Source organism: Falco peregrinus, chromosome 2 (assembly GCF_023634155.1).
Source record: "Falco peregrinus isolate bFalPer1 chromosome 2, bFalPer1.pri, whole genome shotgun sequence".
Classification (NCBI taxonomy): Eukaryota; Metazoa; Chordata; class Aves; order Falconiformes; family Falconidae; genus Falco; species Falco peregrinus.
This window is the reverse complement of record NC_073722.1, coordinates 4,997,119-5,005,518: the sequence shown is the minus strand read 5'-3', so window position 1 is coordinate 5,005,518 and position 8,400 is coordinate 4,997,119. Positions and strand designations below refer to the sequence as shown.

Genomic DNA, 8,400 nt, shown 5'->3' with positions numbered 1-8,400 from the left:
CTCTTCAGATGTTGATCAACAGGTGTGAAAAGCTTTCCCCAGCTATGCTACTGCTGCGTAAACAGCAGGGCTGTTCTGAGAGATGTTAAAAAACTTGTATGAAACTGTAATACTCCAAATGGATAAGCCAAGAATTGCATCTGAAAATATACAGATTAATTTATGCAGTACTTTTGTATCAATTGTTCCAAGACAAATCCTTTTGGTCTTTTAAGTAATGCTGAAATGTTGCCAACAATTTGAAACCTAAAAAGTTGTCTAAAGCAGTTAAAAGAAACAATGTTGTTTCCATCACCCAATAACTTCTTTCAGTTTTTCAACCACATTTCATCACTTAAAAAATTAAACCAAGACTTGTGTTCACATGAGAAGTACGTTACTGAAAGTAAACACCCCCATCACTCCCACTTCCTGCATTTTGTTTCACAACACACAACAGCTTCTGAGTGCACAAAGTGGTTTCCTTTACAATTAATTCAACCAGAAGATGACCTCTGGGAGCACTGGTAATGTGCACCGATCACTAATGGGAATTCAGTCCACAGAATCAAACCAGAGCTAAACAGCCCCTCCCTGAAACACATACTGGGTAGATGCCACGTCCTCAGTACCAACTGATCTGCTCCTACTGAACAACGCTGCCTGCTAATGCAGACACACCTTGAAGTATTTCTTGCAACTTTCATAGAGAAATATTTTCTTAACAGAAATTAAATTACTGACTGTTTAAAACTAGAGGTATGTCCAGTCTCAGAATTTGGACCTGGCTTCAGATGTTCCAAAGCTCAGAGGTGTTTGATCACAGATTTTGGTTCAAATTTCTATAAATCATATAAAAAGAAACAAATGTGCAGTTGGGTATAGACCTGACTTTCACGTAAAACACATGCGCTTGATTTAAACTCTATTTTAGGGGTGCTTTTTCACAAGGACAAAATTAATTTTTCACTGGGGGCTTCATACATTTATAAATAAAATGGTGGGAAATAAAACATGTTTGATGGCATACATCCAGCAAATTTTATCTCTACAGGCAACCATACTCTGCAGATTTGCCCTTTCATGTGGGTTTTTTTTTTTCTCCTCTCATCCAAGCAAGCTATTCAGACAGCTTTTTTTGAAACTGTTAACAAGAAACTTCCACAAGCAGATTATTCATTTTTTTCTTAATACATGAAGTTTTAAAATAAAGGCATACAAGTCTTCAGCATATGCTCAGTACCACCAACTAAAATTTTTGTCTCCACAGCATATGCTTGGTAAGTAATATTATCTACACAACGTCCAAGTTCACAAAGGATTTTGTTTCTATATATGGTAAAGCACACATTTGTTTTAGCATACTCAGTGAGTCTTTTTAGTTGCACTCAGTCTACCTAATCCTCCCTCTCCCCACACCAGGGCATGATCCAAAGACCAGTAAAACTTTTAGGAGAGTCTTGAAAGATTGTATATTATATTACTCTGAAAAATTTTCTCTCTTTGAAACAGGCTAGTACAGCTGTCCAAAATAAAACTTCAAAGAAACACTGTTGCATACAGTTCATGTGCTGACAAAATTACAACTGTATTGGAGTGACAAAGCCAGAAACACAGAAACTGTAGACTAGTTAAAGATTATTATTTCTTACTCAGAAAACAAAATATTCAGTAAATACCAAGAGGATTCTGAGAAAGAGGAAAAACCTCTTGCAGGCTGTTCACAGTCTTTCTTTTCCAGACACTGTTCAAAACTAGATTTTTATAGATGTCTCATTCTCTGTACAATTATTAAAAAAAAAAATATCTTTTTCGTATATTCTTGATTTAAGAGGTTTTTAATGATCCTGCTAAACCAGCAGTCTATAAAAAGTTAAGAAATAATTAGACCAGATACATTGAAGACTGGAACAGTATGTTCAATGGCCAAAAAAAAAAAAAAAAGAGAGAGAAAAAAGGTAACGGGCAGCCAAATTGTTTCAGCACATTCAGGCCAAAGAGCAATGCTGTTTATGGTTTTACTCAAAACCTGTAGGGTGTCAGTAGCAGCCCTGTACACTCCTGCCACAAGGCACTAAAATATTCAGTCCATTTACGTATAGAGAAGAATATAAGTTTCCCAGCAGCAGCTTTGCAGCCAGCATAATTACAAGGTGCTTGCATGTTGTGCAGATACACAAAGCACAGGCATAGGTAGTATTCTTGGAGCAAGACTAAGTCCCAAAAAGAATCTATGATTGCACAATTAGGCCTTCAGTCTACGTACAGGTAAAATATCCTTTTCACATGTTGACTATTCAGTTTGTGTATAGAACTTGTTCAACCTATTAATTATAAATGAATGCTACCTATTTAGTAATCATATTTCTGACTTAAATTTTTCTAACTGGCAGGGTCATAAATAATTCTCATCGCTGATATACTTTGCAGAGATTAGACTTGTAACATTTTCACTTCGACAGCTTGCACATTTATGACAGTTAGGAGTGGGTTAAAACTGTCAAATATGAGACACTTAACTAAAATACTTTTGTTTTGGCTTTCTAATCTTTTCCAAGAATTGCATCCCTTTCTGCTGTTTTACTCTTGCAAACTCCCTCCATCTCATTTTACTTTCACTGCAAGAATACCCCTACCTCCCAAACCACAGTCACTTTTTACAGACAGCTCCTGTTTGCTGCTCTAGATCTCGCGCACCTCTTTGAGCAAGCCAATTCAAAACGATATGCAAGTAGGATGTATGATTTGGAAAGTATAATTGTTTCAAAGTGAGATTATTCCACTGTTTACCTTATCTGATTTTATTATTTATAAGAAAAGCGTATATTACAAGAACACTCAGAAGCAGAGATGGTCCAACTGTATCAGACACTGTAAGAGTAAGAAATGATTCATAGCTCACAGTTTAGAATTCAGAGTAAGCAGTCAAGGCAGTTACAGTATGGAAGGGAAAAGGCACATTATGAAGGATAAATAGCACAATAATTCATAAACATTTTGTTCTTTTGCTTTTTTTTCACATAAGGTTAGTGGATTGAGGTTGAAATAAAGAAGCTGTCAGAGTTACAAAATGAGAGAAAAACGCACAAATAACCATTCAGCACAAAGAAAGAACACACAGAGTAAAATGTGTTAAAACTAGTCATACACCAAGACACCAGCAAGTTTTTTTATCAGCTGATCCAGCTGCTCTCTGGCTTATAACAATTTCTCTTTTCCCTAAACTCAAATTAATTGGAAAAATGAGAGACCAGGTAAGGATCCTGCACTGGGTTAACAGGACTAGTTCTTTACACTTCTGTTTGAGCATAAATTTATTTAAGACTACACAATCACAGGGATTTCAGGAGATTCTTTCATCCTAATATAGGATTACAGTTCTAAAAATAATAGAATCATCAAGTGGTTTGGGTTGCAAGGAAGCTTCAAGATCCTCCAGTTCCAACCTCCTGCCATGGGCAGGGACACCTCCCACTAGACCAGTTGCTCCCAGCCCCATCCAGCCTGGCCTTGGGCACTGCCAGGGATGGGGCATCCACAGCTGCTCTGGGCAGCCTGGGCCAGTGCCTCACCACCCTCACAGTGAAGGATTTCTTCCTTATACCTTACCTAAAGCTACCCTCTTTCAGTTTAAAGCCATTACCCCTTGGCCTATCCCTACATGCCTTCGTAAAAAGTCCCTCTCCAGCTTTCCTGTAGGCCCCCTTTAGATACTGGAAGGTTGCTCTAAGGTCTTCCTGCAGCCTTCTCCAGGCTGAACAACCCCAACTCTCTCAGCCTGCCTTCACAGGAGAGGTGCTCTGGCCCTCTGAGCAGCTTTGTGGCCCTCCTCTGGACTTGCTCCAGCAGGTCCAGCTCATTTCTTCTCTGACACAAAATTTATCTATCCTTTCCCATTCTCACTATGACTTGTTATGAGATTCTTCTCTGTGAATACATACAACACACAGCTCTGTTAATTGCCTTTCCTACATACTTCCTATCCACTGCTTATTAACAACCAGCCTTCCTGAATCAAGACATACTCTGACAGAGTGTGAAAGTGTAGCAATTTCAGAAATGATGCACTGACATACAGTGCTGTCTTTCCTTACAGGTCCACAAAATGCTAATGAGTTAAGCCCCTTTAAGCATGGATTTCTAATGGCCCTGTGACATAAAGGCTGTTCTTTGAAAGTCACACCTAAACACAGTTGTAGCTTTTGATGTCTGTTAGCAAAAATTATATCAGCTACTGTCCTGATCTATCCAGAATTAAGGATTGAGTAAAATATAGCTTACAGTGGTAGCATCTCGCCAATTAATTGTCAAATCAATCATGGTTCTACACCACCTTTTTCTTCAGGAAAAAGGCAAAACCTTTGAGGCATTCAGACTGCAGTGTTGCACCGGATCTCATTCCTGTTTGCCAAAAGGCTTTTCATGGCAATTAAATTTCCTGAAAACAACCCCTCCTCCAGAATGCTGAAAGGGCTCAAACTCATATTCTCACCACAATACAAAAGATAATACAGTAATCTGAAAGTAGGACAATCTCTTTTTTCCCCAAATTCCAAGGTCAGACAAAAATGCTAAGTGTCTAACCTTGTATCTTAAGTACCAACAACAGAGGATACTGTACATGGTAAAACGGAATTAGTAGAGTAGAATATAATAGTTACACTTGTACAGATCCCTACACATAAAAGCGGGCAAGCATGCCACAGTGGCGATAAAAGAAACCTCTTCTTAATTTATATCTCAAATGACTCTGCCCGTGGTACCTCAGACCTCCCTGAAAGACATCAGTTTATGTAAACTGACAGTAGCTCCAACTTATACATTGCCTCTCAAGGTAGAGAGCCAAACTGACATCTCCAAATATTTAACGTATTCTGTCTCCGTGATCGCCCTGTCAGATCCCAACACCTAACATACTTGAATACTTACTGCTATCATGTTTTAATAAACCTAAGTTGCACCTGTTCAAAGGTTTGTGGAATATGTCTACTCATTGTCTCACAACAAAGGGTGACAGCTGTCCCTGTAGCTGATTCTAACATTTCTGTCATAATTAAGGACACAGAAAAAAAATTAATTAGCTGTTCATATGTAGCCCACACTTCATGAAGAAGATTCATGGGGCTACAAAGACCTGAGCCCCAGATGTTGGCATCTGTTACCGCAAGTTATGAGAACAATAGACTATTTCTAGATATTTATATCTCTCTTCCTTTTTTTTAATAAATACAGTTAGTGAATACTGTTGTTGACTCTTCCTGTGAAAGTTTTCTTTAAGGAAGAATAAATCAATGCCAAATACTGGTTAAGGAAAATACTAGTAATCATTGGTACTTTTTGCACCCTCATACTAAAAGAGTAATGCCTGCCATTTTTCTAAAGGTTTGCAGTAGGTGATGTTGAAGTGTTTTGTAAAATAAATCAATATTTTTGCAGTCTTTTTAAGGGTGGGAAATGTATTGAGCATCAGTTTTTAAAAATATATTAATTCTTATATTATTCAAATTATAGCCAGTCTATCATACTGCTTATTGGAATCATCATCAAAAGAAAAAGAATAAGAATAAGAAGGAAAAGCAGAATTCTCCTCAGATCTCAAGGAGAAACAATTTACCTTCATCTTCAGAGAACGTCTCTTCCATCTTAAAATGACTCCCTGTAAGAGGTAAGAGAAAGACTTACATCATAAAATGAAATGCTGCTTCACATCACTGGCTATTAGCAACCTCTTCCAAAGGTTTCTTTTTTCTGCTTAGCTCAGCAGCTCAAGACAAGGGCCAAGCAAGCACAGGGGTTTTTCCGTTCACTCAAAATACATCATTTGCCCTTCCCTCAAAGAAGAATATTTTACTCCAGTACAGATACACATTTTTCTAAGTATCAAAGAGGTTCAGAGGTTCACAGCTAAATGGCTATAATTGCAAGAGGCAAGAAGTTGGTATGTAAAGGATGCTTATTTTCTGCTCCTTTGAGATGAGACCTGAAGACTTCTCCCATCCCTTCTTTCTATCTGCTCTTGTCTAGTAAGCCCACCAAAGGAGTAACTTCATGACAAACTATTGACTAGTTTGTACATATATATCTCAAAAGAAGACATGTTGAAATTTATCCTCCTCATTTATTGGAACTTGTTCTACAGCTTATATACTCCTCCTGAGGCCTGGAATAAGCATTCTTTGTCAAAAAATAGTTATTTAGCTTACCTTTTCAAGGTCAGGTTTTACCTCCACATCTAATTCACCTATCCACAAAGCAGAAATCATTTTCCGGTGATGTGACCAAGCAATTACATACTTTCATCCCACAACTTTTCTTTTCTTTTCCCCCCCCCCCGCCCCGCACCAAACCCTTTAATGTGACATTAGTTTTCACATTCATCTGTTGTAGCACTTCCCACTTTAAAAGGGATCCAGTCAGCAGCCCTCAGCTCTTAAGGCAAACAACAGTGAGGAATGAGGTGAGCGAGCCACTCTAGGTACCACACAAACATAACGTCATCCACATGGTCCCATTCAGAAATTAATGCCAAAACAATCTTCTGGGGACCAAAGGGAATCTCCACCACTTGTACACAGAGAGTGGGACTGTGCAACAAGGGTTCTGCTGAGGGATTTCTCCCCTGTTCCTGTCTTGGTGGCCACAGAAGTTCTGGTCTGGCAAGCTCTCTGAAGAGCCTCCATGTCTCAAGTTATGGGAGAACATGGGCAGCTGAGAGGCCTTGAAAGTTTCCTTTGAAATACTCTTCATTGCACAAGGTGCTGTACATTGTTCCGTTATAGGGTTGTACTGTCCCTGTTTGCTGGCTTTGTCAAGAAGGTTTTTGCTCTTGTACATTACAACTGGCCACTGCATTTGTTTATTTACTTCCATTAAGTGCATGCCTAGCTCTTCCCTACAATGTAACTGCTTGTATCATATCATCTCCTCATAATTTTTACTCTACTTTGCCCCTGCATGTTTCAGCAGATTTTCTTTTCTGTTTTCTTTCCCAAGGTTGCAATCTCATAAATTACCGATAATTTTAATTTATGAAGCCTAGCAAATTCCAAAATGTCACCTTTAAAGTGAACTTTAGACTTCTTCTACCAGGCTTTTCCCCCATTTTTTACTCTCTGATGACCATTAAAATTTGAGGTTGAATTATGGATTCTATCAGCTCTTCCAAGCCTGAAAATTTTTAAGAATGCTTCATAAATATCTTCATATTTTAAATGTCATAAAAAATGATACATTGTGGAAGTGGGATTTTTCTCACTAAAAACAGTTATTCCTCAAATTTAGTAATAAAATCTCATAACTAATTGCCTTGTTCTTACTCAAGTAACTGCACACTGCTAAACAAATCCTGTTTCTCAGAATCCCGACTACTCCTTTCCTCATTTTACTTGTCAGCGCTTCCTGAATTTCACCCACTCACTGTTATGCTTCTGGCAATTTTCAGATGCTGCTCTATTTTATCTGCTCCTGTCCTTGGGTTTCAGTTTCTTTTCCCTCTACAGCTCTTGTGAACATTTTTGGGTGTTTTTAATTAAGAAGCCTGTTGCATTGGAGCTGCAATTTAGATGAGTCTTCATCTTAACAACAGGTAACCATTACGTAAAAGAGCTCATGAGAGAAGAAAGGACAGCTAACTACATTTCCACTGACTGCTAACACAGAACTCAAACTGGCTAAACCAATTCTTCATTTGCAGCTAATTGCCTAATGACCCACTGTTGTTTTCTGTGATTTTGTGCAGTGTTTTAACTTTCTTGGCATTTCTTTCTGCACTGGAAAATTCTCCTGTACACTGCATAAGAAATCCAAAAAGAACATTCTGCTATTTTTCACTGGTTTTCCTGCTGCAGAAATACAGAGGGCCTCTCATAGGTCAGTTTCCAGACACGTGTTTATATAAAATGATGTGCACAATAGTTTGTTTCTAAACAAAACAAGGTACTGGTCTTGTTTCAGATAAACAAGTACATCAGAATTTTACAATGATTATATTGTTTTCAGGCCAAGACTTCCATATGTTTTCAGGCCAAGACTTCCATACCCATTCTCAGTTTGTCTCAAATTTGGGATTAGACATTTCTCCCTATTTAGGAAGCTGTCTTATTTTCAGACAGCTGATCTTGTTCATTTAACTGTGAGCAGGAGCTGACAACTCCAGAAGGCTTTTGTTGTTGCCCTCACTGTTATTACTGGCTTTTCAGGAATCCAGGAAGATCACAATGCAGATATACTAAAAACGGTCTCCGTAGCGCCCACCCTGATGGTGCAAACAGGCAGCAGAATACCATGAAGAAACTTCCAAGTAAATGTTATTTCTCAGGGTAGATTTATAGTTTAATTATTTAGAACCCTTCTTTGGTCTTTAAACTGGTAGTATGCCACAGGATTTCCTCTTTCCCTGACTGAAATTCACACAGACTCCTG

At 38.2% G+C, this 8,400-nt stretch overlaps 1 long non-coding RNA gene across 1 annotated transcript in view; it reads right to left on the bottom strand.

Moving 5' to 3' along the window:
• LOC129783759 (uncharacterized) overlaps positions 1 to 8,400 on the bottom strand; it is a 73,873-nt gene that overhangs the window by 62,763 nt on the left and 2,710 nt on the right. The window contains exon 2 of the long non-coding RNA XR_008745618.1: positions 5,594 to 5,635. This is a non-coding gene — a long non-coding RNA (uncharacterized LOC129783759). The remainder of the gene's footprint in view (positions 1 to 5,593; positions 5,636 to 8,400) is intronic.